Here is a 19,859-nt window from a genome sequence, read left to right as displayed (position 1 = left end):
CATGAGAACAGAACTGCAACCAGGAAATTATTTTAACAAGACCATAAAAAAAAACAATTTGCTTGAGTGATGTTTAGGGAGAGAGTGGGGGGAACCCACTCTCTCTCTAAACTAATTAAACTGTACTATATGTCCTTGTGTAGTTCCTGACATTTTTCTGGTTCAATCGGTTTGAATGGCTGCACAAGGATCGGCGCCAAGCTCCCAAATGGCTAACTCAAAACAAAAGCAAGGTCTCCAGAGTATTCTTGAGCATCCAGCAAATTGAGGGACAGTTATTTTGGGTTAATCAATGCGCTTCAGTTGCAATCACATCTTGCCTCATAGAGAAGATTGAAAACAAAGACTCACTGTTTGAAGTCCAACCCAGGATAAACTAGGAAGTGACATTGACCTTACTATGTCCTTTTTATTTTATTTTACTTTTTCTAAAACTCATACCCTGCTTTGGATGAAACCATTGACAACGGTTCCTCATTTTCTCTCCACTCAACCCCACCCTTCTGAGAACGTATGTCTTTCCCACTTACACCGGCTATTACCAGAAGCTCCTGGCTCTTTATTTGAACAACTTTATAGGCAAGTGGTCTATTCTCAGTCTGGTAGGGATCAGACATTGATCATTGGCTGGAAATTTTGGTTTCTGGCAAGACAAGCCTTCATTTATGCTGGAGAGGCTTTTGGTTGTTGGTCAGGCTCTCGTCAAATCCAAACTGAAAAGCATCATAGGGTCTCGGACACAGCACAATTGTGTATGTGTGAGACACGAAACCCCTTCCGAGAAATGAGCCCCCTTGCACTCCTTCAAACTCATGTTTACCAACCCCTTTGGAGCTCAAAGAAAAAATGTTCCCTTTCGAAAAGCTCTTTAACATTAACAAGGCAATAAAATGTGTGGACTCCCAGCTCCCTTTAAATTCTGACGAACTGTGAAGCCCAGATAAAACATATCATTCAATTCATTTCCATTAAGCAAAATGCAGCCAGCACCTGCCATGTGTGAGATACTGATGGGGTACCATCCTTTGGGTGAGCACGATGAAACTGATAGAGGTGCTTCCCGACTTCAAGGAAATTAGACTGTTCTAATTTAAGAGGGGAAGCAGTATGATAAATAGTAGAGCTGCTCGTAGTGATAAGCCCTAACATTTTCATTACCTTCTACAATATGCAAAGTGCATGCGTATACGCGTATGCATCTGCACAGCTACGAGGCTATTCTTATCTCCTGGCAGTAGATGCTGGCGGTCTCTGACCGCTCTGAATGCTTCTCCAGCGCAGTGGCAGAAAAAAACATCAGCTCAAGTCAGGGGTTCATTGTGAAGGTGAAGACAACCAGGTGATCAACTAAAAAGTATGGACTTTTGGAGTCTGACAGAGATGTGAGTCCTGGCTGTGCCCCTTGCTAACTCTGAGCTTGTCCCATGAGAGACACAACACCCACCTCTCAGGGTCTTTGAAAGCCATCTCTGAGACAAAACATCCTAACTCAGCACCTGCTTCATGGGATGGTGCCTATCCCCTGGCATAATTCTTCCTTAATCAATCCACGTGCCTTGTTTAGAAGCAGCGGGCCTGGAATTCCTGTTGTGGCTCAGTGGAAACGAATGTGGCTAGGAATGATGAGGTTGCAGGTTCGATCCCTAGCCTCGCTCAGTGGGTTAAGGATCTGGCATTGCTGTGAGCTGTGGTGGTGTAGTTCGAAGATGCGGCTAGGATCCTGTGTTGCTGGGAACCTCCATTTGCTGCAGGTGCTAAAAAGCAAAAAAAAAAAAAAAAAAAAAAAAAAAACGCAGTGGGGCCATGCCACAGCTCTGCCATGCTTCCCAGGTCCCCCCACCCCGTCCAGGGCCGCTGCAAATCCTGTCTCCTGCCCCAGAGCTCCATGGAGACTGTGGTTTCACTCTCTGCAAAACAGCAGCCTCACCTCTTTGTCTGAAGGAGGGCCTGCCAGGAAGGGAAGCTGCCAGGAAGAACAGCAACCCAAGTCAGGCTACTTCCCGTTTTGAAATCCAAGGACGTGCTTGCAATCAAGGATGAGCAGTAGAGTCGTGGGGAAGGCGTAAGGACTGATGAGCATGACCGGCAGGATGCTGTTGGGCTTGCTCCTGGCTGCACAATACGCCCTTCCTCCATGGGGCTCCTTTTTATAGAAACCCAAGATCTAAGAAAGGCATGATCTAGTGTCTTGACCTGATGTCGGAAGGATAACCTGTCGTGCAGCCTTCCACGGGAGCCCATGGTATGCGTGGCCCCACCTTTGTCCCTCTGGCATTCTCCCGCCCTGTGCACCTGGGAAAGAAGAAGCAGAGCTACCAGTACAGCTTGGAGAACGCGCTGCTTACTACCTACAGCTTGCCGGGAACACAATGCCTGGACCTCAACTCTGGCACCACATTCACCCCCGCTCTTTCAAACCACCACCATCTCTTGCCTTGATCCCTCCAATAGTCTCCTAATCACTGCTTCCTACGCTTTCACCCTTGCTTTCCTGCAAGCCTTAGTCCACGTCTATCCGGCAGCCAATATCATCAATATCATCTCTCAGACCGTAACTCTGTGACTGAGGCCAGGCCAGTGAGAGAACAACATGCCCCTGGCCAGAATGGCTGGTCCAAGATTAAGCTGGAATCCAAGCTCGTGAATAATTATAACTCTCATCTATTAAGCACTTGCTGTGTGCCAGCCATGGGACAAAACGTCTAACTGTCAGCATCTCGCACCTTCACTTGCACAATCATGCTACGAAGTCAGCATTATTATTAACAAAGAGGAGTAAGTGGCTGGTCAGAGGAATCCAGTGAGGGCACAGCCAGCACTTGAACTCAATTCTTTCTGACTCCAGAACCCAGGCTTACACTGAAGTGAGAGGGTGAACACAGAGCACTCTGGGGATGTTTTCTCCAAAAGACAGGGTTTTTTTCATGTTTAGTATTTGTCTTTTAATAAGGATTCCGCTGTGGTGCAATAGATTAATGCTCTGGCTTATCTCTATGGTGTTGCCTGTCCAGTTCCCCACCCGGCACAGTAAGTGAAGGATCCAGCATTGCCACAGCTATGGCATAGGTCACAGATGTGCTCAGATTCGATCCCTGGCCTGGGAACTTCCACGTGCCAATGGTGTGGTCAAAAAAAGAAAAGGGGGAGTTCCCGTCGTGGCGCAGTGGTTAACGAATCCGACTAGGAACCATGAGGTTGCGGGTTCAGTCCCTGCCCTTGCTCAGTGGGTTAACGATCCGGCGTTGCCGTGAGCTGTGGTGTAGGTCGCAGACGCGGCTCGGATCCCACGTTGCTGTGGCTCTGGCGTAGGCCGGTGGCTACAGCTCCGATTGGACCCCTAGCCTGGGAACCTCCATATGCCGTGGGAGCGGCCCAAGAAATAGCAACAACAACAACAAAAAAGACAAAAAAAAAAAGAAAAAGAAAAAAGAAAGAAAAGGGGGAAAAAAGGATGCATTGCATTGCATTATGGTGCAATATGGACAAAATCAAGGAAAACTGAGCAGCTTAGTTGCCCAGGGCTTGTCCCCCTCTCACTCCCACCAGCAATTGTGAGGGTGACATATTTAGTGCCTTAGGATAATGAACATTTTCTCTAAAACATCACCACGTTATAGCAGTTTGGTGGATCTTGGTACATTTGGTGGACTGATCGATTTCTGCCTCTGAAATTAATGTGGATATTTTGTGCATTCATCTTGGGATGAAATCTCCTGCAAGATTCCTTTTTGGTTTGGTATGAAATGAATTTGGTTTTGTGGCCAATCCCCAGCACCCTTCACAGACTCCCCAGAGAGGAAGAGTCTCATGCTCTGGGGCAGAAATCTGGGGTCAAAAGGACCAGGGTTAAGAGCTGTCTGATCTCCCACAAGGTATGAGGCCCCCTAAAACCGTCAGTCGCCAGGAAACTAATCCTTCCTCTCAGGTCTGCTGGAGGACTGGGCTCATCCATGTCACCTGCTTAGCATAGAGCCAGGCACACAACAAAGACTCGATACATTGTAGCTCTTTTTATTCATTTTCCTATGGAGAGGAAGAATTGATTTCAAAACTCAAGTTTAGGACCCTCTGTTTGCTTGTTTTGGTTCTAACTTCTTTCCTGGTCTGAGCCTATTAAATCTAACTTTCCCTAATCTTGATTTGGTCCCTAGGTATAAATTTCTTCTTTAGTGTATTATTGTTTTGCGTTATTGTGCCCATATAACACTGTATGTGTGATGTTGTATCGTAGTGTATTGTATTGTGAGATACACACAGAAGGAGGTTAATTTGATACACATAAACAGTCGTTGGGAAGACAATTTATCAAAATATTAAAAATTTTTTCATCTGCCATAATCACACAATCTTGTAAACCCAGATGATGATGAAGCGGGTTGGTGGAGGAGGGGTGTGTGTATGTGAGACAGAGACACAGAGAAGCTTCAACTAGAGCGTATATAACTCTATAGTCTGTAGTAGGCTCGGGCCCCTGGTGACAGTTTGCCACCTGAGACAGTTTGTGATCTTTATCTGCTGTCTTCTGATAAGCCTGGATGACACACTTCCCTCTGGCCTGTACATCTGTTACTGCCTCCTGGCTACATCCTGGTCTCCAGAATGGGCACCTTTGATCCACTTTCTGTTGGATCCTGGTGTTACCCACAAAGTAACCTTCGAACTTCCTAATCTAGTGCAACCCCTTCATTTTATAATTGAGACTCAGAGATGTAATGGGACTTTCCTAAGATCACACAGCCAGGGAATGGCACAGTCAGAACCAGAATTGAGGTTTCATTCCTTTGTTCCTTCACTCCTGCATACATACATTTTTGTTTATTCAAAAATATTTCTGAGGATGACTAGGCCCCAGGCATACTGCAGCTGCCAGAGACACAGCAGTGGGTGAGATGAGCACAGCGCCTGCTGTCTTCAGGCTCCCATCCTAGAAGGGCAGATAACAGGAGGGACAAGGGGATTTCAGGTTGTGCCAAGTGCTCTGTATGCCAAGCACACAAAGGGACAGCTGGCTAGGAGTGAGAGGTTGGCGCAGTGTGCGGAGGTGGCAGAGGCCCCTTTAGGTAAGGTGGTCTGCCTGCAAGGACTGCTTTGATGACGACATCTGAACCAGGAGCCATCCCTGGGAAGATCTGAGTCTGGGCATGTGCATGAGGTCCCAGAGAGGACACCATCTTGGCTTGTTCTAGAGTCAGGGACATTGTCCGTGAGACTGGGGCACAGGGAGCCAGCTGGAAGCAGGTCACAGGAGAAGGGGTTGAAGGGGATGGCAGGGCCACCGCAAGGGCTCCTGCTCTGTCCCCTGGGCCTTTCCCTCTGTGTTTAACCTGACCAAGGCTCACCCCTTCTCGCTGGATCAGATTTACATCCAGTGGTATTTTTAGCCTTCTCGCTCCGGCTCAGTGAACGCACCCCACATGAAAGAGGAGACAAATTTATCTTTGTGGTTGAGAAATATTCACATGGGAGAGGCAACGTGACAGCAGGAAAGAGCTTTGGAGTGCAGGAGAGCTCAATCTGAACTTCAGTTCTGCCTCTGAACTAGGTGAGGTCCTTAGGCAAGATTCCCTCCCCTCTACACGCCGACGTCCCATCTCTAAGATGGACTTAGCAAGAAGCGGTGTCTGTATACACCAGGCACTGGTTTAGGTCCTTTATGAAGAGTATCTTGATTTATCTCCCTAAAAACCCTCTACTGGTACCGTTGCAGACATACCTTGCTGTATGGCACTTCGTGGATACTGTGTTTTTCCCAAAGTGAAGGTGTGTGGCAAACTTTCTCCAAGCAAGTCTATCGGCGCCATTTTTCCAACACCCTTGGCTCACTTTCTGTCTCTGTGTCACATTTTGGTAATTCTCACAATATTTCAAACTCTTTTCATTATTGTTGCATTTGTGACAGTGATCCCAGATCAGTGATCTTTGATGTTACTGTTGCAAAATGATTACAACTGGGAGTTCCTGCTGTGGCACAGTGGTTAAGGATCTGGCATTTCCTCAGCTTCGGCTCGGATTCGATCCCTGGCCCGGGAACTTCCATATGCCATGGGTGCAGCAGGGGAAAAAGAGAGTTACAACTTGCTGAAGGCTCAGATGATGGTAAGCATTTTTTGGCAATGAAGCATTTTTGAATTAAGATATATACATAGTTGTTCCAGACGTAATGCTCTTACACACTTAATAGATTACAGTATAGTATAAATGTAACTTTTTTATGCTCTGGGAAGCCAAAAAAATTCAGGTCTTGCCTTATTGAAATACTTGCTTTATTGTAAGCCCTCAAGATCTCCATGGTCTGCCTGCATTATCAAGCCCATTTTATTACTGATGAGGATACTGAGACCCAGAGAGGGGGACCTGGAATTCGAATCCCAGACGTCCTGCCTCTTGTGTGTGATGCTGCTGTCGGGAGGCTTGAAAGAACCAGGTTTCCAGCCTGGGCCCTGACAGCACTTAATCAATCTTCTGTTTACCCTAAGGAAGCAGATGGATAGTGTCGCAACCAGATGCTCTGTGGTTACAAATGTGAGGCAGTGGAGAGAAGCAAAGCAGGTTGGCTGTGTTGCTCACTAGATCCCCAGCTCTGCAGCTAGATGCCCGAGATGTTCCTCGTCCATTTCCACCACTGAAAAATAAACGGGCTCAACGTCTTCCCACTCTACTTACTTGTGGTCCCTTAGCTCTGACCTTCTCCTCTGCATTTCACCGTTATTCAAGGTCCCCCTTAACCAGCGTGTCCCTCCTCTGGGTTCCCAATGCACCAGGCACATCCCACATCACGGATGGTGATTACCTTACCCGCCCAGGGCGAGAGCACAAATAGAGGCCCACATATCATATGTCTAAATATTGAAAGTTATAAATCAGGCTAGCAAACTGCTAAGTAAAATATGTTCTAGCCACATACCTTGACAAATATATCTGCCTACCCGTCTGGAAGGCTAAGACAGAATCGAGAGATCTCAGATGCCTCAGGATTCTTTGCCTCAGTCTGGTGACGTAGGAGAGCTAGTCCCCAGCCCCAGGCCCGGGCCCTGCCCCCACCCTGGTCTCACTCCGGTTCTCAGATGGGCCTTGTGCAGGCAAACACCGGAGGCTGCCCCAGCCTCATGTCCGAGCCTCATCATCTACTCTCCCTCTTCTCCGACAGCTGCCCTTTGGCCTCCACGGGGCTTTCAGGTTTGCACGAGGGCATCTTGTTCAGCCTTTGGGAGGATGGACAGGGGGAAGGAGTCTACCCCGTATCCAGAAATGGTCTCTTAGCTATTTGAGCAAGGCGTCCATGGTCCCCAGGTTGTGTGCATGGAGCATGGCATTATATTTCTTTTTTTTTTTTCCACATTTTATTCTTTTTTTTCATTTTTTTTTATTGCTCAAATGAATTTATCACATCTGTAGTTGTATAATGATCATAACAATCTGATTTCACAGGATTTCCATCCCACAGCCCAAGCACATCCCCCCACCCCCCAAACTGTCTCCTCTGGAGACCATAAGTTTTTCAATGTCTGTGAGTCAGCATCTGTTCTGCAAAGAAGTTCATTCTGTCCTTTTTTCAGATTCCACATGCCAGTGAAAGCATTTGATGTTGGTGTCTCATTATATGGCTGACTTCACTTAGCATGATAGTTTCTAGGTCCATCCATGTTGCTAAAAATGCTGGTATTTCATTCTTTTTGATGGCTGAGTAATATTCTTGTGTATATGTACCACATCTTCTTGATCCACTCCTCTGTCGATGGACATTTAGGTTGTTTCCATGTCTTGGCTATTGTAAATAGTGCTGCAATGAACATTGGAGTACATGCGTCTTTGCGAGTCGTGGTTTTCTCTGGATAGATGCCCAGGAGTGGGATCAAATGGTAGTTCTATGTTTAGTTTTCTGAGGAATCTCCATACTGCTTTCCACAATGGTTGCACCAATTTACAATCCCACCAACAGTGTACTAGGGTTTCTTTTTCTCCACACTGTCTCCAGCACTTTTTGTTTGTAGACTTTTGGATGCTGGCCATTCTGGCTGGTGTAAGGTGGTACCTCATCGTGGTTTTGATTTGCATTTCTCTAATAATGAGTGATGCTGAACATCTTTTCATGTGTTTGTCGGCCATCTGTATGTCTTCTTTGGAGAACTGTCTGTTTAGATCTTCTGCCCATTTTTGGATGGGGTTGTTTGTTTTTTTGGTATGGAGCTGCAAAAGTTGTTTATAAATTTTGGAGATTAATCCCTTGTCAGTTGATTCACTTGCAAAGATTTTCTCCCATTCTGTGGGTTGTCTTTTTGTGTTGTTTAGGGTTTCCTTTGCTGTGCAGAAACTTTGAAGTTTGATTAGGTCCCATTTGTTTATTTTTCTTTTTATTGTCAATACTCTGATAGGTGGATCTGAGAAGATGTTGCTGTCGTTTATGTCAGAGAGTGTTTGGCCTATGTTTTCCTCTAAGAGTTTGATAGTGTCTGGTCTTATATCTAGGTCTTTAATCCATTTGGAGTTTATTTTTGTGTATGGTGTTAGGGAGTGTTCTAATTTAATTCTTTTCCTTGTGGCTGTCCAGTTTTCCCAGCACCACTTATTGAACAAGCTGTCCTTTCTCCATTGTATAGTCTTGCTTCCTTTGTCATAGATTAGTTGGCTGTAAGTGCATGGGTTTAATTCTGGGCTTTCTATCCTGTTCCACTGATCTATGTCTGTCTTTGTGCCAGTACCATGCAGTTTTGACAACTGTTGCTTTGTAGTGTAGTCTGAAGCCCAGGAGCCTGATTCCTCCAGCTCCATTTTTCTTTTTCAGGATGTCTTTGGCTATTCTGGGTCTTTTGTACTTCCAATGGCATTATATTTCTATCTAGGAAGGATGTAACAGGAGCTACAAATGCCAACTGTGCAGGTGATGGAATTTAAAATTGACTCTTAGGTCACATGTAAAAAGAGACAGGTCAAATTAATTTTTGTAATACATGTAACCTAATATATCCAAAATACTATCTTTATAACATGTAAGCAAGTCTTTCAAAAAAAACTATTCATGAGAAAATTGTGCATCTTTTTTTTTTTTTTTTTTTTTTTTTTTGGTATTAAGTCTTTGAAATCCTGGCAGCATATCCCAGGTCCAGCCGCACTGCAGGGGCTTGAAAGTCATTCAGCCCCTAATGGCTGCCTTATTGGGCAGTGCAGGTCTAGGACTTGGCTACTCAAAGTGTGGTCGGGGGACTGGCTGAATTGACACCACTTGCAGAATCTCAGGCCCCACTCTAGACAGAATCAGCCTTTTAGCAATATCCCCAGGTGATGGATATGCATGTTAGCGTCAGAGAAGCTGGCTCCTTGACCTGCGGGCTCCACTGAGAGAGGACCAGAGCTGGACTGGGAGCGGGGCAGGGGTACGTCTTCAGGTCTCTTTTGCCAGGATGTTTCTACTGAGCCACACCACCTCCCCTTGAGCCCTTTCGGTTGGGCAGAAAAGACCAGCACAGCCTGAACACGGGAAGTGTGGAGGCCTTGGGCCTAGGAAAAGGATTCATAGGAAGTAAGACTGGAGCCATCAGTGAAAAGGAAAAAAAGAAAGGTCATGGTCATAAGGCGACAGCAAGCCGGGAGCCCCTGAGGCAGGTCTAGGAGGGAAGCTTTGAAGAGACTCCACTGTGAGGAGAGGGAAGGGTAAATAGTTATGCAGGTTTCTGGGTATGACTAGGAGGATCACCTGTAAATGAGAGAAGCCCCAAATCACCGCCTTGGGAGGCCTTTGAAAAGAGCTCTAGGAGTTCCTGTCGTGGCACAGCAGAAACGAATCCGACTAGGAACCATGAGGTTGAGGGTTCGATCCTTGGCCTTGCTCAGTGGGTTAAGGATCCAGCGTTGCCGTGAGCTGTGGTATAGGTCGCAGACTCGGCTCAGATCTGGCGTTTCTGTGGCTATGTAGTAGGCCAGTGGCTACAGCTCCAATTCAACCCCTAGCCTGGAAACCTGCATATGCCGTGGGCACAGCCCTAAAAAAGGACAAAAGACCAAAAAAAAAAAAAAAAAAAAAAAAAGCTCTCCAGAAAAATTCATGATCACAGGTCTTGACACTGCAAAATCAGAGCTGCGTCTCCATCGATAAAATTTACCAAAGTTTTGAACTGACAGTGTGTCCTGAAGGTAGAAGCCAGTTCCACACCGAACATTTCATGGAGGTTTCTCAAACCTGCCAGAAGCGAGAGGTTCTATGGGAAGTTACATGGTGGAAATTTCACTGGCCTTTCCATTTACATAATGAAGATTTTTTTGAGAGAAGTGCTCCAGGTGTATTTCACACTGTTAGTTCAAACAGGACCTGTATCAGCTTGGGCTGGGTATGGATGATAGACCTTTTCAGATGTCTTCAGATGAAAATGAAGACAGAATGAAAGAAAATAAGGTCTATCAGCTTTGCTTGATACATAAGGTTTCTCCATCAACAGGCATAGTCCTCTCTCAATTAAGTGCAGTAAGCTCACTGCTGCTCCCTCAATGCCTGAACAAAATTGCTCCCTATTAGCAGGAACCAATCAGGGGTAGGGGTAGGGGATAGCAGCTGGCGGGCAACCAACCAACCATTATCCCCATTTTACAGATGTGAAAAGTAAAGCTCAGTGAAAACCATCTACCTGGAGCTGAGATTCAAGATCATTTTTTTTCCTGACTCCCCAAATCTTTCCACTGCTTCTTTCTACCTGTGGATTTATCAATAACCCAGAACTGGGAAGGCTTCTGCAGTAGCACACATTCGAATATGGATTAAAGCTTGATCATATGCTGTCCATAGAAAAGAGGCCACCCACTGGACACCTGTGGGCCTGTGCTTTGCTTGGCAAAAGGTTTTTAAAATTTTGCAGATATATGTTCAATATTTAAAATTGGGAGATTTCACATTAAAATTCCAATTTCTGGGTACAGCTGAAGAAACTTGAAAAGATCTGGCATCCTTGACCCAGTTTTCCCTTATGGCAAAAATCAGTAGCAGCTGAGTTGTAGTTAATACATTTAGATGGAGCAGGGCACCCTAATTAGCCTCACACCCCACCATTCTCTACTGCCTCACCCCTGCACGGTTCACCTCTGTGTCACTGGCCTTGTCCCAGCTGGCATTTTGCAGCCTCCTCTTTCCAGCCCTGCCCTGTGGTTACAGTGCCTGCAGTGCTAACGATGGGATCTCATGGCATCTGTGCCCAACTCTAATCTCCCAAATCTGTCACTAAGGGTCCTGGAGGAAGGTCAGGGATGGGACAGTGGGAGCTTTTGGGGGGGAATCTTTTTTCTGTGGGACCAACAGTACTGGGCTCTGTCGAACTTCTCTGCAGGCACCGCTCTGCAGCCCAAGACACAGCCCTAGGATGGGGCCTGGGGCGTTGCCCCCTGAGTGTTTGGTGTCAATACGGAGCCCCACCCTGCAAGCAGTTCAGGCAAGGGGTCTGGGATCGAGGAAGTAGGGACAAGCCAGGCTGTCTTAGCTCTGGAAGCTGCTTTCTGCTGAAGCTCTGCAGTCTTTCTGTGCAATTTCACACTCCTTAGACTCTCCATATGTCCCCTGGGACTTGTTTGGGTTGTTAAACTACCCGGGGACTAATTGTTCTCTCGCTTAAATCATTACCACAGGAAGTTGTGTATAAACTTGGGGCCTCTTTTTTGATTTTGCTTTTCGATTCTGAAATGTTGTTTGTTGTCTGTTTTTTCTTAAGTATGTTTACAAATTCATTTGGACAGTGTTACCCCAGCAGCACCCAGTTTCAAAAGGAGAAGCAACAACAATAGTAAAAATGCTGACAATAAGAGTACAGCTAAGAAATGAGGTCATGCAAGGGAAAAGCCCTAGCCCAGCTCTGAGCCAGCTCTGAGGACACGAATACTCTGGGAATTCTCAGTCCAGAGGGAGAGCCAGACACATAAACAGGCCATTACAATGGAATCTGAGTGGGGCGGCTCCAGAAGTAAATAGAGGGTATTCTCGGATCTGGAGGGATTGACACCTACTCTGAGATGAGAAAGTTGCTGGAGGAGGTGATGACTGAATTTTGACCACAGAATCAGCCAAGTGAAGAAGAGGAGAAGGATGATGCAGACAAAATGAATTGTGGGAGCAGAGGTCTGGAAATAGGCAAAAGCCCGGGGCACAGTGGAACCTGCCCGTTCCTGGAAATTGCAAGGTTTCGGAGGGAGGCTGGAGGACTAAGGAGCAAGTCACTGAGGATCATAGATTCATCTTAAAAGAATGGAAATGCCTTGAAGGGTCTTAAGTAGCCATGTGATCTGATCAGACATGCTTCGGATCTCCCAAGGTCGAAGGACAGATTGGAGGTAGATTCGAAGCCAGCAACTGCTCAGTACTGTCACCCATGAAAGAGAGAAGGAAGATAATATTCCCCCTTCTGTCTCCAGGGTTTTCGATCTCTATAACTGGAACTTCCATCCATCCAACTGATCGAGTCCGAAACCTGGAGATCCTCGCTATTCCCTACCTCTCTCTTACTCTCTCTGTCACCAAGACCTATAAAGTCTATCATCAATACCTATCGTCAGTATTTTCCCAAAGTACTTATTTTCCCTCTCCCACTGCCAGGTTGACATAATCCTCCTCTCAGTGGCCTCCTAACTGGTCTCCCTGCCTCCTGGTGTTCCCTCTCTCCCAAGCATTCTCCGAATCACAGCCAAAGGAGTCTTGGTAAAATGAGGACTTATCCAGACGCTTCTTAGCAAAATTGTCTTCAGTGGCTGCATCAGTTAGGGTACCTACTGCAATCCGAATTCCAGCATATTTATATATAGAAGATAAATTTGTAAAAAGGGTATAGAACAACACATGAAATCATCGGAAGTTTGTAAGCTCTCACAGGGCAAAGGCTGTGCCTTATGTCTCTGTCATCTGACGCTGCATAACAAACCGTTCCCAAACTCAGTGGTGGAAAACAGACACAACCACAGGTTATCTCTCCTGATGCTGTGCGCTGGCTGGGCTCTGCGGAGCAGTTCTTCTGCTCCATATGGTGGCTGCAAGGGCTACTTTCATCTAGAGACTCAGCCAGGCCAGGATGGTTTGCTCTCACGGTTGGTTGTTGGTCCTGGCTGTCGGCTGGGAGCTCAGCTGGGGCTGTCAACCAGACCAGTGTGCTCTGTATGTGGTCTCTCCATGTGGCCTCTCCAAGTGGCAGGGGCAGCTGGATTCTAAAGGGAAGTAATTCAAAGGTGTGAAAGTGAAAGTTGCCAATCTCCCAAAGCCTAGCCTCATGAGTTACATAGCATCGCTTCTGCTGAATTCGATTATTAGTCAAACACAAGTCACAGACCAGTCTGCGTTTGAAATAGACTCTTCAGGGGAGAAGAGGCAAAAAATGCGTGCGCCGCCATCTGAACCCACTATCCCTTACTTTCATAACCTCCTCAATCATCTATATGGAGTCAGATGCATTAACAGCTGCTTAATAAATATTTGTTGGGCATTGATCCATTAATTGATTCAGAATTTTACTTATTTTTTTATTTGAGACTCACCGACCATGAAGTAGCTTAACAGTCTTCTTCGAATAAGTGAGAAGGAAGCTCCATGTACCGAAGAGAGAGCCCTCCAGACCTGTGGTCAGACCTCGTTTCTCCTATGACCTTAGGTAAGTCGCTTAGTCTTTTGGGATCTCAGCTTGTTCATCAGTAAAATGGGGATAACTCTGCCTACAGATGAGAGGAACACCACTGCATCACAAGGTCTTTCCAGATGTCACTGGCCACGCTCTAGCCTTGCTGGCTAACTTGGAGGTGGTATAACCTAGCAGAAGAAAAGCTAGTCTGTTTCCAGAGAAACAAGTTTATGTGGGGGAGAAAGGAAATTAAAAAAAAAACAAAAAAACCAGTATGTGTGACTAGGTCACCTTTCTGTATAGTAGAAAATTGACAGAACACTGTAAACCAGCTATAACGGAAAAAGTAAAAATCATTATTAAAAAAAAAAAACAACCCTTTCATGTTACTTTAGAGCTCTTTCATTTGGAACAGTTAGAACACTATCAGCAAGGAAGATACTGACTTTGTAGTTTATAAAGATTGGCCATAGAAGAAAGCCCATCATAGAGGTTGCCTCTGGGGGACCAGGAATTAGAGATGGAGGGAAAAATCCATGCTTTGCTGTTTACTCTTTGGCACTATCTAGATATTTTTTCTGACATACTATATTCTTGATCATTAAAAAAAATGAATTTAAGGGAAATTCAAGTGTTAAAAGCATTTCTTCTTGGGCCTATTATCTTACTGAGCACACGGTCATTAATACAGTTCACAGTTAAACACAAAAAGTGTCAATCCTAGTTTTCTTATAACAAGAAGTCTTGAGAAGAGCACACAAGGTGGGACTCCCAGGGCCCTTCTCTCTCCCCGGGACTCAGTTTCCTCCCAGACCCTCCATTCCCCGAGGGCAGTGGCTCCCATTGGTCAGGGTTCCTACTGCAGTCAGAACTCTAGCCTGTTTAAACAGAAAATAAAGTTATAAAAAGGGAGTACCTTTTTTATAATACCCTTGGAATGCTTCTGCATTTGTTTATTAAGTGCCTGTTGAGACAGCAGACAGCTTAGGCCATGTTCCCGTGTCGCTGGACACAATGCATCATACACACTCACAGCCCGCTCACCGCACACCCGCCTCAGTGGCCCCTGCTTCTGCTTGGCCAGGTCTTTGATTTGTAACTTCCAGGAAGCCCAACACCTAACCTTGTTTTGGCAAGATCATAAGGTGGGAGCGGAGAGGAGGCCTGAAAGAAAAATGGGTGGAAGAGCAGGAAGAAGGAGGGAGGGAGGGAGGCAGGGAAGGTGCTGATGCTGGCGTTTTTGCAGAATGCCTCTCAAATCCTTTCTTTCTCCAAAGCCAGTCCCTCTTGCCCCAGGCTTCCTTTGTCCCCTCGGCCTTTGAGTCTCCTGCTTTTGCATATTAACACCCCCTGGCGCAGATCCATAAATGGTACTCCAAAACACAAGAAATGGGGATTTTTTTTAAAAAACGCTACCGTCATCCCACAGTCCCCGCCCACCACTCTCCACCCCCACTATGTGAATCCAGAGGTCCTATTAGTTTCATGAAAATAATCTGTCTAGGGGTTCCCATCGTGGCTCAGCGGTTAACAAATCTGACTAGCATTCATGAAGATGCAGGTTCGATCCCTGGCCTTGCTCAGTGGGTGAAGGACCAGCATTGTGTGAGCTGTGGTGTAGGTCAGCAGCTATGGCTCTAATTTGACCCGTAGCCTGGGAACCTCCATGTGCTGCAAGTGTGGCACTAAAAAGAAAAAAAAAAAAAAAAAAAAAAAAATCTGCCTAATCGCCCACCTCTCAGAGTCTCCACCACCATCTTTATCCTTGTGCCTCCAAATGGAAACAGGAATGGATATTCCTCCAAGCAGGAAACAGGAATGTTTAATGAGTAAACACCGCTTATGGTCATTTAAAAAATGGGGAGTGGGAGTTCCCATCGTGGCGCAGTGGTTAACGAATCCGACTAGGAACCATGAGGTTGCGGGTTCGGTCCCTGCCCTTGCTCAGTGGGTTAACGATCCGGCGTTGCCATGAGCTGTGGTGTAGGTTGCAGACGCGGCTCGGATCCCGCGTTGCTGGGGCTCTGGCGTAGGCCGGTGGCTGCAGCTCCGATTGGACCCCTAGCCTGGGAACCTCCATATGCCGTGGGAGCAGCCCAAGAAATAGCAACAACAACAACAACAACAAAAAGACAAAAAAAATAAAAAAAATAAAAAAATAAAAAATAAAATAAAAAATGGGGAGTGGGGGCAGGGGGCTACCACTAAAAGTTTATCATGGCCCCTGATCTTTTTCTTCTTCTGAATCTTTTTTGCTCAATCTATCTCCAAGTGGCAGTCAGACCCCCGCCAAGTCAACCCCCAGTCTTCAGTGATAACTCAGCTATCAGTTAGTGTCACTCAAAAAGATATGTTGAAGTCCAGACCCCAAATAACTTAGAAAGTGACCATATTTGGACATAGGGCTGTTGAAGATGTAATTAGTTAAGATGAGGGCCATCTGGAGTAGGGTGAACCCTTAATCCAATAAGACAGGTGCCTTACTTGAGGAGGAGACACAGAGACATGTGGGATCTGCAAGCCAAGGGATGCAACTGCAAGCCAAGGGCCACCAAAGAGGGCCAGCCATCACCTGAAGCTGGGAAGAGGCAGGAAGGAGTCCCCACAGAGGCTCAGAGGGAGCGTGGCCCTGCTGACGCCAAGACTTTGGACTTCCGGCCTCCCGATCTGAGAGAGAACAATTTTCCATTGTCTTAAGCACACATTGTGTGTACTTCATTAGGGCAGCCCGGGGACTCTCCACACAGCTCCCCACAGGGAGCTTCAAATCTATGCCTGAACAAGAGCCTGTCAAAAGGAACCATGTGACTGATGTCAATTGGCTCCGTTTGAATAGAATTTTGGATGGGAAACACCTGCACTTTCACCAGATTCCTGCCTCCTTTTGGATGTCCTATCAAAAATACAGAGACATTCAAAGATGCAACATGGCTCTCTTTTTTTCTAAGCCTGAGAAATAAGTTCTTGGGAGTTTCTGTTGCGGCTCCATGGGTTAAGAACCCTAACGGTATCCATGAGAATGGGGATTCAATCCCTGGCCTCGCTCATTGGGCTAAGGATCCTCGTTCTGAGGGTTAAAGCCTGCAGTTGCAGCGCCAATTGGACCCCTGGTTCCTAGCCTGGGAACCTCCATATGCTGCAGGTGCAGCCTAAATAATAATAATAATAAGTTCTCAGGATCAGGGGCAGAGGGACACAGACAGCAGGCAGAGGGAGATGTGGAATCTCACAGTCAACCCTTCTCTATCCACTGTGTGCTCTTGCGCAAGTGGGCTGCTCAGAGCCCCGGCGGAAAGGCCACTCATAGCACGTGGTTAGGGGACACACCAGGGATGGTGAGGTAACAGAGGGAAGCAGGGACCAACCCTAGGGCGTGGGGACAAAGGGAGGAAACTGGGCTACTGGAGGTTATGGAAAATCGAATCATGAAAGAACATACTCCTGGCAGCCCTCCCTCTTCATTCGGAACCTAGTTTTTTCCTCTGCCAATTGGGGTTAAGGCTACTGACCTGATAGGCTTATGAGCAGTTAACCTGGTAACAAGGGACACAGCACAGTGACTGGCAGAGCGATGTGTCCTTTATAAACACCTCATTGATAGACAATGATGGACAGAGCGAATATTTTTATACGCACACATAATAACTTTCTTTTTGTTAAAAACAAAGTCTCAAATGATAGACTTGGGTAAATTATGCCTCCGCTCAGTGTCATAAAAAGTACAAAGGGAATTGTACAGCATATTAGAGATAATTAACTCCAAGTTGAATCAGGGCTGCCAGAATTCAGGAAGGATTCCTCTAGTCAATCTTGCCCTAAAAAGGCACCGAGGCACATGTACAGAAAGGAAAATAGAAGCCAATTAATTCAAAACATTTGGTACCTTGTAGCCTCAAGAGGTTTAGATGGAAGCCCTTGGGACCTTGACTGAAATAGAGAGTGCGTTGGTGGCACGTGGTAAGTTGGACGGAGCTGATTTGGCCACCACCCAGAGGAGTCCAAGGTGAGGTTCGTTTCCAGGCACTGTGGACTCAAAAGGCAAAATGCAACAGTAGGGCCAGTGGGTTTGGAAGGGGAGTGGAGAGCAAAGGCTCTGTCTCTGGGGAATGATGTTTGAATATTCACCCAGTGGCAGGAGAGAAAGGAAGGGAACCGATTGGGCACCTGCAAGCATGTTGCGTGCTGGGCTAGAAGGCTTCTTTGCATGGTTTCTGCAAATCCTCATAGCAGCCAGGAAAGGCAGCAGAGGAAACACGACCAGGGACGGCAGGGGTTTGTCCAAGGTCCCATCACAGCTGGGGGGCCCAAGAGGAAGTCAAACTTAGGTTGTTTTCACTCTATGCCACATTATAATTTCCACCCCAGCACGAGTCCACCGTGTTGACCCTACCTGTAAGGTCTGGCCGTAACAACCCTCACAGAAATGAAATCAAACCACAACTTGGGAAGAAAAAACAGGGGACCTGGATTTACATTCCAGTTCTGCATCCACCCAGACGTTGCTGCCACCATGTTTCAGTGATTCAAACTCATATATATTTTTTCACGTCTGAGACATCAGAGCATTAATTTACATAACGTCTGAGAAATCAGAGCATTAATTTACATGATGTCCTTGTCATAGTTTGACAGTGGTTATTCTTTCTAGTGGTTCACACAGTAATGGTGTGCTGTATAATTGTTGTGCCTTTATTTATGAAATATCATCACCTTCATTTCTCATGCATGAGTAACAACCTGCTCACGAGTGAATCAGGAATCTCCTGTCCTCCTCCCTGACCCTCCTCCTAGGACCCCTTCCTCTTGTGCCTTTTGCCTTGTCTTCCCACCTCCTCCCCACGAGCTTGTGCATATTTATCCTGGGTACTGATGGTTGTCTTGTTAACACTCTCTCCCCTTCCCTCCTTGCAAACAGAATCCGGATTTGGATAGAAGTATCCACCCATCAGGGATGGAGGGGTTATCCTACCCCTTAGCAATTAGATGCCCAATCGAATCACAGATAATGTCATTTCTCTCATTTGTGACTAGTGGGGGTTAGGCTTGTGAGCCAGCTCTAGTTTAAGAAAAAGTGTGCTGGGGGAGGGGGGCTGAGTTCTGGAAAAATCGCCCTTTTTATAAACGACACAAGAGGAGTTCCTGTTGTAGCTCAGCAGGTTAAGAACCCGACTAGTATTCATTCATAGGGCTGGCCATGCTCAGTGGGTTAAGGATCTGGCATTGCCTTCAGCTGTAGTGTGGGTCACAGATGCAGCTCAGATCCAGTGTTGCTGTGGCTGTGACATAGGCTGGCAGCTACAACTCCAATTCAACCCCTACCTATCCTAGGAACTTCCATATGTCACAGGTGCAGCCCTAAAAAGACCAAAACAAAACCAAAGAAAAACAAGAGACATTTTCTTCTTTCCTCTGAACACAGGTCCAAATATGCCTGCAACTACAGGCAGCCATCCAGGGACCATAAAGGGGATCCAGCCTCAGGATGCTGGGCCTGGCAGAGCAGTGACACCTGGAAGACCCCACATTCTAATGACAGAGTTGAGCACTCCTCTGTCCCCAACTTTTCACCCTTGTGCTTGAGAACTCCTAGTCAGGGAAGTCAGAAACTTCCTTATCATTCAAGCCATCTGGAGTTGGCTTTTCTGTTACTTTCAGCTGTTATATGCGCTGCCTCAAGGCTTCTCCTCTTGCGTGAACGTCTCCCCTCTGGCTGGGTCCACGTCATCCTTCAGGTCCACCTCTGAGATCGCTCCTCGTCACCTCCCTGTAGGACATGCCTCCTGCCAGTCCCTCCATCTTGTCCTGTTCTGTTTCCTGTAGAACCCTTGGGATCATTAAACCTCTCATCTAATGGTACAACACCCTCCCCCCCAACGCTGGAATGCAGGCCCCTTGAGCGCGCCTCATCTCACTTCCCAGGACCTAGCCCTGTGCCTGGCATGCCGTAGGCACTCAAGAAATCATTTCCAAGAGAATGAGAAGCGGGGAGCTGGCATACTAAACCAGTGCACCTTGCTAGACACCACCTCCCGGAACCTTTCCCCTCCCGCTTTTCGGCTTCGGATTCCTTGTTTCTCTAGCAGCACCGGCTCCCTGGGTCACAGAGGCAACTTCCAGTCGATTAAACCTCCCTGGCATTTCCCCCTAATCACTGGCATTCTCCCTTTGCACTCGGACCCTTAAAAAACAGACAACCAACAGGTAAGCAGCTTCCTTCTCCGCCCAGGATTGATGCCTATGTTCCCAAGGCTGAGGTCCTGGGCACAGGATTGGAATGGCTTTCTC

The 19,859-nt window shown here is 46.6% G+C and overlaps 1 long non-coding RNA gene across 44 annotated transcripts in view; it reads left to right on the top strand.

The window, feature by feature from the left end:
* The window catches only part of LOC102164818 (uncharacterized), a 481,497-nt gene that overhangs the window by 441,335 nt on the left and 20,303 nt on the right, over nucleotides 1-19,859 (top strand). For 32 of the 44 annotated variants that reach the window (XR_014831575.1, XR_014831564.1, XR_014831562.1 and 29 more), the window contains one exon: nucleotides 13,489-13,607. This is a non-coding gene — a long non-coding RNA (uncharacterized LOC102164818). Of the gene's footprint in view, nucleotides 1-5,899; nucleotides 6,097-13,488; nucleotides 13,608-17,464; nucleotides 17,595-19,229; nucleotides 19,776-19,859 lie in introns of those variants that run through there. The other 12 variants (XR_014831541.1, XR_014831540.1, XR_014831553.1 and 9 more) reach the window with 6 other exon arrangements.

The sequence above is a fragment of the Sus scrofa genome, chromosome 16 (assembly GCF_054392235.1).
Source record: "Sus scrofa isolate SSC_HxYL_T2T_F1_AM1 chromosome 16, Sscrofa_HxYL_maternal_Yorkshire_Landrace_v2.0, whole genome shotgun sequence".
Taxonomy (NCBI): domain Eukaryota; kingdom Metazoa; phylum Chordata; class Mammalia; order Artiodactyla; family Suidae; genus Sus; species Sus scrofa.
Note: the sequence above shows the minus strand (reverse complement) of the source record. Positions and strands in the feature narration are given on the sequence as shown.